The sequence below is a fragment of the Ochotona curzoniae genome, unplaced genomic scaffold (genome assembly GCF_017591425.1).
Source record: "Ochotona curzoniae isolate NIBS_2020 unplaced genomic scaffold, NIBS_Ocur_1.0 patch374, whole genome shotgun sequence".
Lineage (NCBI taxonomy): Eukaryota > Metazoa > Chordata > Mammalia > Lagomorpha > Ochotonidae > Ochotona > Ochotona curzoniae.
The window spans coordinates 290,547-306,508 of NW_024466944.1; positions in this window are offsets into that span (position 1 = coordinate 290,547).

Genomic DNA, 15,962 nt, shown 5'->3' on the forward strand with positions numbered 1-15,962 from the left:
TTTTGTCAAAGATTAATTGGCTGTATTTGTGTGGGTTCCCTTTTGGTGCTTCTATTCCATTGATCTTCCTTTCTGTCTTTGTGCCAGTACCAGGCTGTTTTGATAGCCACTGCTCTATAATATGTCCAGAGGTCCGGGATTGTGATTCCCCCTGCTAACCTCTTATTTTTCAGGATGGTTCTAGCTATTCGTGGTTTTTTGTGTTTCCAGATGAACTTTTGAATCATTGTATCCAGTTCCGTGAAGAATGTTTTGGGCAATTTGATTGGAATTGCGTTGAAAATGTATATTGCTTGTGGTAGTATAGACATTTTAATGATATTGATTTTGCCTATCCAGGAGCACGGGATGTTATTCCATCTTTTGAGGTTTTGTTCAATTTCCTTTTTAAATAGTTTGTAGTTTTCTTCGAATAGGTCTCCTACGCTTTTGGTTAGATTTATTCCCAAATACTTCATACTTCTCTCTGTTGTTTTGAATGGTATCCTGTTGGTTAGATCTTCTTCCATCTTGGTGTTATTTGCGTACACTATGGCTGTTGATTTTCGTTCGTTAATTTTGTACCCTGCCACTCTGCCAAACTCTCGTATAAGTTCTAGCAGTTTCTGTATTGAGTCTCCTGGTTTTTCTATGTATAGGATTATGTCATCTGCATATAGTGAAAGCTTGACTTCTTCGTTTCCTATACGTATGCCTTTGATTTCTTTTTCTTGTCTTATGGCCTCTGCAAGTACCTCTAGGACTATGTTGAATAGCAGTGGTGATAGCGGGCACCCTTGTCTTGTTCCAGATCTCAGTGGGAAGGGTTCTAGCTTTTCTCCATTCAGTATGATACTGGCGTTGGGTTTTTCATAAATTGCTTTAATTATGTTGTGGATTTTCCCATCTATGCCTACTTTGGCTAGAGTTTTTAGCATGAAGAGGTGTTGGATTTTGTCGAAAGCTTTTTCTGCATCTATTGAAACTATTATGTGGTTCTTGTTTTGCAGTTTTTGGATATGGTTTATAACATTTATGGATTTCCGAATGTTGAACCATCCCTGCATTCCAGGGATGAATCCTACTTGATCCGGATGAATGATCTGTCTGATGATTTTTTGAATTCTATTGGCTAGGATTTTGTTGAGAATTTTAGCATCAATGTTCATCAGAGAGATAGGTCTGTAGTTTTCCTTCTCTGATGGTTCTCTGTCCGGTTTTGGGATTAAGGTGATGTTGGCTTCATAGAATGAGTTTGGGAGGGTTGCTTCCTCCTCTATTGTTTTGAAGAGCTTGTAGAGGATTGGGGTTAGTTCTGTTCGGAATGTTTTGTAGAATTCTGTAGTGAAGCCGTCTGGGCCTGGGCTTTTTTTCGTTGGGAGATCCTTGATGACTGTTTCAATCTCTACCTCGGTTATGGGTTTATTTAATTCTGCAGTTGCCTCCGGACTGAGTTTTGGTAAGTGGTGGGAGTCCAAGAACTTTTCTATTTCTTGGTGGTCCTCAAATTTGTGGGAGTACAGTTCTTTGTAGTAATTTCTAATTATTTTCTTAATGATTGCAGTGTCTGTTGTTATGTTGCCTTTTTCATCTTTAATGCTATTGATTCTCACTTTCTCTTGTTTTTTTTTGGTCAATCGGGCCAGTGGAGTGTCTATTTTGTTTATTTTCTCAAAAAACCAACTTTTTGATTTGTTGATTTTATGTATAGTTTTTTTGATTTCTATTTGGTTTATCTCCTCCCTTGTTTTGATGATTTCTTGTTTCCTATTGTGCGTGGGACTCTTCTGCTGCTGTTTTTCCAGATCCTGGAGGTGTGAGGTTAGTTCCTGTATTTGGCGTCTTTCTTGGGCCTTGACATGGGCTCCGATTGCGATGAATCTACCTCGTAGCACTGCTTTGGCGGTGTCCCACAAGTTTTGGAATGTTGTATCAGAGTTTTCATTGGTTTCCATAAATTTTTTGATCTCATCTTTAATTTCTTCTCTGACCCAATGTTCGTTTAATAGCATATTGTTCAATTTCCAAGAGTGCCTATACTTCCTGGGGAGTTTTGAGTTGTTGATTTCCAGTTTCATCCCATGGTGGTCTGAGAGGGTACATGGTATGATACTAATGTTTTGGAAGTTGTTTAGATTCGCTTTATGTCCTATCATGTGGTCGATTCTGGAGAAGGTGCCATGTACCGCTGAGAAGAATGTATAGTCTGTAGCCTTAGGATAAAAAGTTCTATATATGTCTACTAAGTCCAGTTGTTCTATTGTTTGTGTGAGCTCTGTTGTTTCTTTGTTGAGTTTTTGTTTCGTAGACCGGTCCATTGTTGTTAGAGGTGTGTTGAGATCGCCCACAAGAATTGTCCGGGTGTCTATGTCTTCCCTTAAGTCTGTAAGTAATTGCTTTACGTAAGTAGGTGCATTAAGATTCGGTGCATAAACATTAATGATGGTGATTGCTTCTTGATGGATCATTCCCTTCACCAGTATAAAATGGCCTTCCCTGTCTCTTTTGATGTTAGTTAGAATGAAATCTATCTCGTCTGAAACTAGGATAGCTACCCCAGCTTTTTTTCCTTGTCCATTAGCGTGAAATATCTTTTTCCATCCCTTCACTTTCAGTTTCTTTGCATCCTTTCTGGTTAGATGCGTTTCTTGTAGGCAACAGATGGTTGGGTCTTGTTTGATGATCCATTCTATTAATCTCTGTCTTTTGATTGGTGAATTTAGACCATTTGTGTTGAGAGTTAAAATTGAGAGTTTGCAATTTTGCCTTGCCATGTGATTGTGTTGTGTGTGTGTTGTTGCCTATGTAGTTGTCTTGTTTGTGCAGCTTTTAGTTTGGAGACCTTCTTATTTGCCATCTTTGTTTGTGATTTGCCTCCTTTTTGTCCGGGACTAGCGCATTTCTAAGGAGACTTTGCAGAGCTGGTTTTGTGTAGACATATTCTTCTAGTTTTTCTTTGCTATTGAAGTATCTGATTTCGTTCTCATATACAAATGAGATCTTTGCTGGGTAGATTATTTTTGGTTGACAGTTGTTTTGTTTCAGGACTTGGAAGATCTTTGTCCATTCTCTCCTTGCTTGTAGGGTCTCTTCGGAGAAGTCAGCAGTGATTCTGATGGGTTTTCCCCTGTATGTGATCTTTTCTCTACTTCGTACTTGTCTCAGGATTCCTTCTTTGTCTTCATTGGAGTAGAACCTGAGCACCGTGTGTCTGGGTGAAGATCTCTTTGGGTTATGTCTGTTGGGAGTTCTCTGTCCATCCTGTATGTGGGGTGGATTCGTGTTCCAAGTGTTTTGGAAGTTTTCCTGTATAATTTCATCAAGCACTGCTTGCATCCCAGATTCTCTTTCTACTCCCTCAGGGAGGCCGATGATCCGAATATTCAGTTTTCTAAGGTAATCCTTCATCTCTTGCATCATTTTATTAGTTTTGCTGAGGTTTGTCTCCAGCTGTTTAATTCGCTGGGCACTTTCATTTTGTGTGTCTTCTGTTTCAGAGATCCTTTCCTCTGCCGCATTTATTCTGTTGATGAGGCTTTCAATTTTATTCTCTTGGGCATCCAGTTTGGTTTTGATTTGTTGTATTTCGGTGATTATGCGGTTCTGGTAGTCTTCCAGCTTTGTGTCCACGTCTCTGAGAAATTTTAGCATTATTTTCATCAATTCCTTTGCTGGTAACACGTCCATGTCTTCATCTCGCATCGCCGATATTGATAATGGCTTTTGGCCCATGTTTGGTGGGGTGCTGGCTCTTTCATCTGGAGCACAGCTCTTTCTGGTGGTTTTTCCCATTGCGTTGGTGAATTCTGGTGGGGCAAATGAACCCGTGTGTTGAGGGGCTGTCAGATGCTTTCCTGTAGAGATTGGAGCCTGCAGACGTGGTGTTGTCGAGCGTGGTAATTTTCAAGGCACCGTTGGTGCGTTCTCAGGCCCCGGGGCTGTAGAGCACCACCTTGGGGGCCCAGTGGATTCCAGGCACACTCTGGGCACCTCTTCTACAGGTGTGACACCCCAGGGCGTGGAGGGATGGAGGCGCTCTCTGGGTGTGCCCCCTGCACGGGAATCCGCAGGACTTAGAAGGTTTTATGTGCTTTCTCCTTGCGTTCTCCGTGTCAGGGACTGCAAGGTTTTTCAGAGCCCACCTGGTGCGTCTCCCACACACGGGACTGTGGGTGAGGCACTTTCCAGGCGTGGCTCTTGTGCAGTGAATCCACCACTCGTGGTGTGTGGATGTTCAGAGCCCCTGTTCCTGTGTGGCTCTCTCACACCGGCCCTTAGCGGAGGAGTGGCCCAGGCGCCCTGTTATAATTTCACGGCAGGTTCGCACCGTGTCAGTGTGATGCAGGAGTTTTCAGTGCTCTCCTGGTGGGTCGCCCACGCTCAGAACTGCAGGGTGGGAGGCGAGAGGTGAGCAGTTCACCCTATGGGAGTGGTACCTGCGTGTCGGGGACACACAGCACTACACTTCCCAAAGCTGGGCAGAGCTCTTCTGACACCTGACACCTGCGCTGTGGAGGCGGCTGCTGCAGGCGGGGCCGCCTAGTCCGCTCGGCGCAGCCGCTCGGCGTGGCGACCAGGGTCTTCCTGATGTTATCTCACTTCCACCAGGCAGGATGTGGAGGACTCCAGATCCTCGCCAGCAGCCTCTGCGCACCGAGACGCACTGGCCCCCCCAGTGTAGGAACACCCGAGGCGCCCCCCCGGGGCCCCCTCAGCCACCAACACCACTGCACGCAGTTCCCAAGGCACAAACCCAACAGTTTCAGTCCGTCTGCCCCGCGTTCTCAGAGGCTAAAACCTCGGCAGGGGTCTAGGAATGCGGAGGCTGCCACGTCAACCCCCCGGCTCACCAAACGTTCGGCCGCTGCAGTCTGCCTCCACCGCTGCCGAAGGCCTCCCGCCGGCGACGATCCGCCCGATCTCCCCGCCTCCGGGCTGTCCGCGTCTCCCGTCAGGCCGTTTTCAAAAGTGACTCAGCAGGTCTGGAGTGGGATGTCGGTTTCTCTACCTTTGCCCTGCTCCGTTCTCGCTGTTCTTCCGAGTTGTGTGGATCTTTTTGGCTCCACACTGTCCCAGGGAGCCTCACGGACCTCTCCCTGCGATTCCCTGCTGTTCCTCTTTGCTGCTTCTGTGACTTTCTATCCCTCTTTCACTGGAGACTCCCTCACAGCCTTCCTCCTACGTCGGCCATCTTCTCTTCCGCCCTAAATTCTATTCTTGACACCAGCCAGTGTGGGGGCACTCACAAATTTACCAAGACTGAGTAATCACTGCTAATCTAAAACAACTCCGTTCCTGGACCTGTGTGATGGCTCAATGAATAAATCCTCACCTTGCAAACACTGGAATTTCATACAGGCATCAATTCGTGTCCTGGCTTCTCTACTCCCCATTCAGCTTCATGTTTATGGCCTGGTAAAGCAGGGGAGGATGGCCCAAAGTCTTCAAACCTTGAACCCACTTGGGAGGCCCAGAGGACTCTCCTGGCCACTGACTTCAGACCACTTCATCTTCAGTTATTGTAGACTTCTGTAGAGTGACTCATTGAATGGAAGATCTTTCATGCTGTTTCTCTATAAATCTGATCAACCCTTCCAATGAAATTATAAGTAAATAAATAAATCTCAACCACTCCATTCCACTTTGCCCTACAAAGTAACCAGCTGCTGCCACAAGTCTTCAAAATTAGAATTTTTATGGCCAGTGTTTTGGCACAATAGGATAAGCAGTGTCTTGCAAGACTGGCACTCAAAACGGGTTCCAGTTCAAGTCCCTAGTGATTCACTTCCAATTCAACTGACTGTTAATGATCCTACAATGTAGCAGAAGAGGGTCTCAGTAGCTGGAAGGCCACCAATTATGCAGGAGACTCAGATAAATTCCCTGGCTTAAGGCTTTGGCCATCCCAACACCATTTGGGAAATAAACCAGCATATGGAAGATATCTTTCTCTCTTTGTATCTTTTTTTCTCTCCATAATACTGCATGTCAAATAAATAAATACATGTTTCAAACATGAGAAAATTTTCTATGTCTTACATAAAAGGATACAGGAACTTCAAATTTAAGGTATGTAGTCTTTTGTCTCACAAGTTAGTAGTCCAAGGATAACAGTACAGCAGAAAATCCCTTTCATTCTATTGAATTATCCAATGTAGAGACTCATTGCAGAGAATTACATGTCTCAATTTCCATGAACTCAACATACAACAATTGTATAAGCAATTAAGATATGCTGTTAATATTTTCCTCTATAATGACATTGTAGCTTCTTTTCAGGCAATGTTTTCAGGGGTAAGATTAGTATACATGAAAAATCTATGCATCTCAAGTCTAATACTTATGGCACATACTGTAAAGCTGCCCCAAAGTTGAACAGCAAGATCATGCCATCAATTTTTCAGGCTCATGCCCAGCTCTGTAGCTTAGTGGCTAACGTCTTCGTCTTGCACATACCAGGGTCCCACATTGGTGTTGGTTTGTATCCCAGCTGTTCCTCTTCCCTCCAGTTGCCTGTCTGAGGCCTGGGAAAGTAGTATAGATTGGTCTTGGGACCCTACACCTTCTTTGGTGACCCAGGAAAAACTCATGACCCCTGACCTCAGATTGTCTCAGCTCCAGCCAGCCATTATGCACATCTTGGAAGCATACCTGCAGACAGAAGCTCTTTCTCTCTGTCTCTCCTTCTCTCTCTGTAAATGTGAGTTTCCAATAAAAATGTATAAATCTTGAAAAAATTCAGGCTCATTTTTGCCACAAAGCTTTCACTGAATCTTGCACAGTTAAAGGGAGAAAATATTACTTCAGTCAATAAAGCAGTTAAAGATGGACAAAATACTTGGGGCACCTGGTCCCATGTGGGATACATGTGGCATTCCACCTAACTCCCTGGTCCAGCCCAGTTGTTGTGGACATTTAGGTTGCAAACCAGCACACTGGTACTGTCTCATTATCTATTTCATATTTGACATCCATCTTTAACCGTCCTCTCCTAACTTGCACACCCCCACCTCCCCCAGCTCTATTCTCCTCTCCTGCTCCCTGCTCTGGTGTGAGGCTTCCTCCTACCTTTTCTTAGCTCCCTCAGGCAGACATATTTAGGTTTATTAGCAATAAGAATCTGAACTGGAGTTTTATGCAAGACAACTTCCCCAGGAAATGCAGGTGCAGCCTTCTCATTTTTCTCAATCAATTTCCTAGGAAGGAAGGGAGGGAACTTACCTGTTCCTTTATCTCCAAGAATTTCTTTTCATGCATCTGTCTAACTCCAATCCCTCCCAACTCTGGAATGCAAAGTTCCACAAAGTCTGGATTCACACCCCTGGGAGCGTCAGATCCCAGGTCTCACAGTCACAGACAGCAGACAGCAGACTACAGTTTATTCAGTTTCACTTCTTTTCTTTTCATTTTCCTGCTCCTGCTCCAGAGAATTGGTTTCGGGGGTAGGGGGCAATCCTCCTTCCATCCTTACTAATCATTTAATAATTCTTAACAATGATTTAAAAAATTAAAAATTTAGTGTTGAGAATGGGGTAAGGAGGAATAATTTTATATGGGATATTCAGAGAAGTCCCGGAGGCCAGCTCCAGCCGAGTTCAGAGCTCGAAAAGGGTGTGTGGAGTCAGCGAAAAGAAAAGACACAAACGCTGTCACTTGGTGCCCTCTTGTAACAGCTCAAGAAGCTGTCCTTTTTATTTACTTAGACACATCACAAACTTCTGCACAAATGTTTGATTTTACTATCTTTAACTTCAGAACTAAGTTGGCATGAACAGATGTTTAATTAATTTTATTTCATTTTCAACCAGGTGCTCTTTAAGATAATTCTACAAGTCACTATAATCAGTTTCTTCAAAGCAATCCATTATTCATTCTTCAGTAGTAGCCATTAGGTGACAGCCAGGACTCCAAAGCCAAGGCACATGTGATTACCTACTAATTAGTAATACATTCCTACTACATTTCTATTTCCACAATTTATCTATCACTTAATGGGAGAAATACATCAAAAGAGAAAAAAAAAAAGATCCAAGACAAACGTTTCAAATATCAAATCCCCCTACAAAAGCAGGACCTACAACCTCATAAACAAATAATAATCAAAAATATATCTCTATGATATTAATAAAATCACCCTATAATTCCTCTAGTCAAAAAATTATAAAAGCAGCTAAAACAGCTACATTTTCTATGCTCCAAAGAGTTGCAAGGACAAGCTGACCTTTAGGGTCACAGTTACTATATTTTTTGCCGTAGCAGTTTCAACTCATACTCCCATCACTTCCATTAGTTTGTAAGATTCTTAACAAGCCATTTCCCAGAAGGCATACTTCACATCTGGGCAAGATTCAAGGGCAATTGGTAGGCACAAACTAACGTGTCCAGAAATCATATGGGCTTATTGTACTCCTGTGTGTAGCGAAAGGCCCACTCACCAAGACATTATCAATAACATTAACTCCCAAGCTCACATCAGTTGCAAAAGCCATCTCACAGGGGCAAACAACAATGCCTCAACAGATTACAGAATTCTTAGTGGGGTGATTGAGTGTCCATGCAAAAATGGGGGTGAAACTGCATTGAAGTGGTCGGAGAGACATCCGCCAGGGCTTGTCACATAGCTGGAGTCTCCTCACGGCCTTACCAACAGGGGAGCTGTTCTCTCCACACCTTCGTGTCATCCATACCAACTGCAGTTTGAAATAGGACTTTTGACCTGAGTGTGTCCTAAGCAAAACAGCTAACCAAATTAATCATCTCTGTGTAAACATCATGACACCACACTTGGTTTTTTTCTGGGAACAGTCAGTAACTGAAAATTGCTCAATTGCAAGTTTAGTGATTTCTACAGCCTTAAAATATTATTGAGTAATAAGAAAGCAAAAGGGTAAGAAAAACAGAGCATTTATGCCCCCCAAAAAAGTCCTCTGTTTTCCACTTAACTCATCTAGAACCAACATTCAGAAAGATTATACTGTAAATCAAAGTGTATTTTGCTTTGGTTCACATAGAACACTCATGACAGACATCAGATAGATTTTATTTGGAAGGGAAGTTTTAAAAGAGTGAGACAGTGTCAAGGAGAAAAGGCATACTCTTCCATCCGCTGGTTCACTCCCTAAATAGCTGAACGTCTAGATATGAGCTAATCTGAAGCCAGGAACCTCTTCCATGTCTCCCAAGTGGGTACAGGGTTACAAGGAATGGAGTTGTCTTCTGTGGTTTTTCTAGGTCATAAACAGAGAACTAGATCAGAAGTGGAGTAGCCAGGACACAAAACATTGACTTGGGACCCGACACCCGTGTAGGAGACCCAGAAGTTGCAGCCTTCTGGCTTTAGTTTTGCTCGGCTCTAGCCTTGCAGTCACTTGGGGAGTGAACCAGCAGACACAAGATCTTTTCTGTGTCTCCCTTCTCTCTGTAAATCTGACTTTCTAATAAAAACAAAAATAAATGAAATAAATGTAAATGAAATAAATGTAAAATAGTTTTAAAAAATTAAGAGGCAATGATAATGACAAAATGTGCAACTCAGCAGAAAGAAGATTTGAAAGCACACAAACACCAATTATTAGAACAACCAAATACACAAACCAATTTTATCTAAAGGAAATACAAGATTCAGTGCAATAATAGCAAAAGATTCAATGACCCCACTTTTAGACAGAGAAAGATCATCAAAAAGAAAATGAAACAGCAGAGTTCAACTTTATTCTAGGTCAACTGGACCTCATGGACATCTACAAAAGGTTACATCCAATACTACTGAATATGCACTATGAATATCACATGGAACATTCTTCAACACAAATAATATAATATGTGAGAGAACAATCTCAAGGGACCTTTCATTTTATTAAAATTTATTTATTTATTTAGATGGCAAATATACAAAAAGAGAAGTAGAGACAAAGAGAGGAATCTTTCCACTGGTGATCCACTTCTCAAAAGGCAGCAGTGGTCTAAGATGAACTAATTCAAGTCAGGAGCCAGGATGGATATAAAAAAAAAGCTAGCACCGATGCATAAAAAGAGAGGAAGGTAAATGGAAAATGGAAACAACCTAATTGAGTCCATATGAAGAGCAGCCTAATATTTCACAAGAGAACAGAAAGCAAACCAGAGGAAGAAGTAGATTTCTACAATAAGTGCTGTTGGGACCATTGAACAATTGCATGCAGAAGTAAGAAGAAGACCCTCACCTTTCGTCATTCACTAAAATCAAAATAAAAGGATGAAGGCTCTAAACCTACACTGAGAAACCATCCAAGTTTTGGAAGAAAACATAGGAAATACTTGACAAGATATGCGGGTAGGTAAAAACTTCCTTGAAAAACCATAAAAAACACAGTCATACAAGACCAAAATAAACAAACGGGCCTAAATCAAACTATGAAGCTTCTGTACAGCAAAGGAAAAAATCAAGAAGTAAAAATGCAACCAACAGATTGGGAGAAAATCTTTGCACATTACACAACAGATAATATCTAGGATATACAAGGAACTGCAGAAACACAATGACAGCAAAACAAACTAGTTAAATGGGTGAAGCAAATTTGTAGACATTTTGAAATGAACAAATTTAAATGGCTAAGAGACATATGAAAAACTGCTAAAGCTCCCTAACAATAAAGAAAATTCAAATGAAAACAACATTTAGGTTCCCCTTAACCCCAGTGAGAATGGCTTACATACAGAAAACTATCCACACCTGCTGGTGAGAATGTGGGAAGAAAGCTAACCTACTGCATTGCTGTGGTAATGTAAACTGATGTAGCCACTGGGAAAGTTGGTATGCAGAATACCCAGGCAACTGAAAATTCACCTACCATATGACCCAACAATCTTATTCCTCGGAATATATGTAAAAGAACTGATACATCCACATGAGAATACAACCTGTACCCCTGTATTCATTGAAATACAATCAAAAATCACAAAAACACGGAAACAACCTAAATGTCAATTGGAGGAGGAATGGATAAAAACATATGTCTACTCTATGGAATACTAATCAGCTATTTAAAAAAATGAAATTTTACTGTTTGCGATCATATGGTATCAGCTCTGGCTGACTCCAGAACTTACAAAGGATGCATGGTTTGGTGAGATAAGAAGAAAGAAGGAGAGGCACAGGAGGCATTGACCATTATGGCCCAATGCTCATAATGGACAACTCAGAAAAGTTGCCTTCTCCTTTTAGAAGATGCCCTATATACTTTCTGTTCTCTATGTGAGAAACCAAAATGCGTCATATCATGTGTTGTGTAAGTCTGAGGCACATGGTAAACAAACTTTTTGTACCTCAATGATTGCCATCTCTTCCAAGATATTATCAAGCCATTTCTTAAGCAAACTCCAGGACAAAGGTGGGCACATAACAGGATGCTTCAGGACATTGTGAGCTCAATGTACTATTGTATGCTTTTAGCTGAGTGGCATTACCGTAAGTTGCTAAAGACGCTGCTCCCATAACATGATTGATCAGTTCGAGGTGTTATACCAGTTACAGGAATCATTTCACATGTGCAGAAAAAGAACAACAACACCCTCAGGAGACTTTTAGAAATATCAGAGAGTTGATCGAGAGTCCATAAAATGGGGTGAGCAATGAGGTGACCAGAGATATTCTGCCAGGCCTTGCCATGCAGCCAGAAAGTCCTCACAGCCTCGCTAACCGAGGAGCAGTGCTCATCACATACCCAATGCCATTTGACCCAACTACATGGCTTCCTGCAATATGGGTCACATTGGAGATCATTGTTCTCAGTGAAAATGAGCCATTTCCAAAAGGACAAATACATGTTTGCTCTGATACAAGACCAACCTCCATCCAAAATTTAAAAATTAATAATAAAAATAAGCACACACTTGTAATTTTACAAATAGAGGATGTAAAGCAAACCCAGGAAACAGGAATCAAAGAAACTTGATACAATGCATCTCTGCTATGGAACAAAATTAGCAGACTTCCAATGAAACTTCTCCATATATTTAAACAACAAAATATCGTATTTTGTACCAGTGCCTATACCAACAGTGTCATGACCCATATAAAGAGCAGAAACTCTCTTTCTCTCTCTCTCTTTCTCTCTCTCCATATATACATGCTAAAACCAAACAAACAAAAAAACCCCCAAATGTTTAAATCTGCCCTTTTTTCAAAGTTGCAATCCTCCCTTTGTGTCCTTACATCTTTTTTGCCATTTGTGCTTCCACAAATGAATTTCTGAAATCTGAATCTGTTGATGTACCAGCTTGTATTTATCAGACATTAATACCTTTGCTCTTTCATTTTCAATTCAGAATTGTTTTAATTTATGCCTGTACTAAGCTTTATCTTTTAGATACAGACTGTATTACTAGATGGTATAATATGTTGAAGTCCATGTAAGTAGCCTGCACATAGGTTATAAATCCTTTGCTGCATAAATAAAATGTTATCACAACAAATCTGCTTTTCTCCAGTCATTATTTAACACTATTTGTGTATAGATACCTTGAAAAGAAAAATGGAGTATTCCTCCATGTAAGAATTATCTTTATTTCTAAATAAAGATGATCACATTGCCCTGGACATGTTATCCACCTCCAGATTCTATCATTCCCCTTCTATATTTAAAAAATGCCATCCTTTCTATCCTTCCTATGGTTTGTACTTGAACAAGGGGACAAAAAATCCTTGATGAAGGACAGATCTTTCCATTCTCATACTTCTAGGATATCAGGCCTGCAGTGAAATGAGGGGCATATTAAATCAGGAAGGCTTTAGATTACATCATGAATATGTTTTATCAACGAAAAGTATTTTATGGTGTGATAATTTCTTACAAATATATTTAGAAAAAATTCTCACATCCCCAAAATTTAAATTCAAAAGGATTCCTTTGGAATTCATCAAGCTTACATTTCCTTGAGAACAGTTCCACTGCTTTCAGACAGAAGCCACTTGACTCTTAGTCCACTAAGCCAACATGTGTTATATGTTACCCGACAGGAAGCAAGTGATGCATAACATGATTGGATTTCCACCACCAAATGAAAGAACTTGATTAAATGCAACCTTTTTCAACCCAGACCCTGGGTTGTGGATATTTGGATATAAAATGCATGGGAAACTTCTCTGTCATTCATTTTTTTCTCTATAGAAACTTCTCATAAATAAATAGATAACTACTTTAAAAAGAAAATCAAATTGACACAGCTTGATTTATTCTACTGAAAATGGAGTTGAGGACCTTTGCTAAAATTAACACCATGCACGTCTGTAGTTGAACCCTAGAAATGAAGGTTTTTATTATTATTATTATTATTATTACTATTAATATATTGCCACCTTACATTTCATATTATCACCACAAATACGGATCTTGTGAATTAGAGTGCACTTCTATTTCACTAAAAAATATTTACTACCCAGTTCAAGAGTTTGTTGTTACTGTTGTTGTTGTTGCGTGCTTGTTTTGTGGGTATTTTATTTATTTTCAATTTCATTTTAATTCTTTATTGTTTATAATACAGTTTCTTAGGCTCAAGGTTTTCCACTTTCACTCTCTCCAATCCCTCTCCAACCTCCAGTGTTCTCATCTGTATTATAACCAGTCAACAGAAGTCACAAGTCCACCATTCTGATCTTTAACTGTATCATGGCATTGTAGGTATAAATTATGGTAGAAAATCCAATATCTTATTGTCAAAATACATTTAATAGTTTCATTTGGAGTCCCGATTTTATTCATGAATAGAGACTCATACTGCAATCTATCTTTACATCTTGGTAGGATGGTCTCCATTATACAGTTCCTCTAGATGAATACATGTACGTACTTTGTTTATTTATGTATCTGTAGATCTTGTACTTTGCATGAAGGTCACCTGATATCAGAGGGAACATATCAGAGTTGTGCTTTTGGGATTGGTGTATTTCACTGAGCATGACAGACTCTAGTTGGGACAATTTTGTTGCAAATGGTAGAATCTCATTCTTCTTCATGACAGAGTAGCATTCTGCAGAGTAGGTGTACCACAATTTCTCTAGTCATTCCTCTTTCGACAGACACCAAGAGTTTTGTGCAGAAATGCTTTTGACTCATAAAATTGCATTCAATCTCTTTTTTAACATAAATTTTGTTTTTTACTACATCAATTAAAATTACTGAAATCAGAAGATGTATCTAACCACCTCCCTTACAGTTTGGTCTAGGAAATCAGACACTGCTTCTTAAAACCATGGGCACACTTTTATTTTTAAGATTTATTTATTTTTATTGCAAAGACAGATATATATAGAGAGAGGAGAAGAGACAGAGAAGATATTCTATGCGATGATTCACTCCTCAAGTGGCCGGGAGCTCTTCCTCGTCTCCCATGTGGGTGCAGGATCCCAAGGCTCTGGGTTGTCCTTGACCGCTTTCCCAGGCCACAAGCATGAAGCTGGATGGGAAACAGGGCTGCCAGGATTAGAATTGGCTCCCATATGGATCCTGGCACATTCAAGGTGTGGACTTTAGCCGCTATGCCACAGCGCTAGGCCCCTTGGACACACTTTTCAAGACGTTGGGTAGTTTTATCGCTGAGTTCTTGATGGGTGGAAAATATTCTTGTCCACTAGTCAGAATGCAGCCCAATGTGGTATTCCCACTTCAGCTCTTCCCACAAAATTTCTGGGTCCCAGAAAGGCAGAAGTAGCAAACTTTCCAGTTTTGCTTTTCTGTTTTTTCATACTGTGGTCAAGTCTGCAATAAGGGAACTCTGTACCACCACCCACAAGATCTATCTCATAACTTAAACTGGTATGTTGTTGTCAAGAAGCCATTATGTGAATATTTATCCTTTGTCATTGGAAATAGTAACATGGTTTTTAGTTTTCAACATTGAGGATTACATTAATGGTGTTTTGCTTGTTTTTACCATCTTGAGGAACATCACTTTTCTTTCTAAGTTGTTAAAAAATTTGACCATGAATGAATGTTGAAGCTTTTCATATACCTTTTTTCTGAATTAAGTGAAATATCATCGCGGAATTTACTTCATCTTATTCGTGTTTTACAAAGTTTTTGTGTCAGGTATGACTGCCACTAGATCTTTGGTTTTGCTAGTAAGTTTAGTAGTATGTGGAACAGTAGTGAGTAGGACAATTTGCCTGTTTTGTGGTTCGTTTGTTTTGTTTTTTGTGTTTCTTTTCATGTTTATCTGACTTTGACATTGTGGCAATGCAGGCCTTATAGAATGACTTTGAAAAAGTTTTGTCCTTTGCCATTTGGTGAGATATTCTGTCAATGTTTGTTATTAAGTCTCCTCTGAATTTCTGATAGTTTCAATTAGTGAAATTATGATGGGCTTTTCTTTGTTGGAAGGCTTTTGTACATTGATTCAGTGTCCTCCCCAGATAGAGGTTTCGCCCAGTTTATTGTTCCTTCATTTCAATCTTTGAAATAGCATGTTTCTGGATATTTGATTGCTTGTTCTAGATCATTTGATTATTGGCATATAATTATTTATACTTACTTTTTTCTATGTTCTTACAAATCTACTATTTGATTATTGTTATTATTGCAACCAGTCGAATATTGATGTTTCTAGTTAATGCCATACTGAGCCTCCTCTTTATTCTATAGATTCTGTGCATTTCATATATTTGACACAGTTTTTAAAATAAATTATATTTTATTTGATAGTAATGTAGTGAGCACAGCTGTCTTTTGATTACTTGTTTCATAAAGTATCTTTTCCTTTAAGGTATAACCTATTGTCATCTTAGAGCTAAAGTGAATCTCTTCCACAGCGAAGTGCTTGATCCTATTGCTCTCCACTAACTTACAGTTTAATCTCCTTTTGGATAAGTATAACCTATACACAATTAAAGTAATGATTGATGGTACGGAAGTTCATATTTGTTTTTATTCCTAAAAACCTTATTAGCATAGAAATAATGTCATGGCAACTGACTGATCCACTAAAAACAAGATCACTAGATTTCCTGA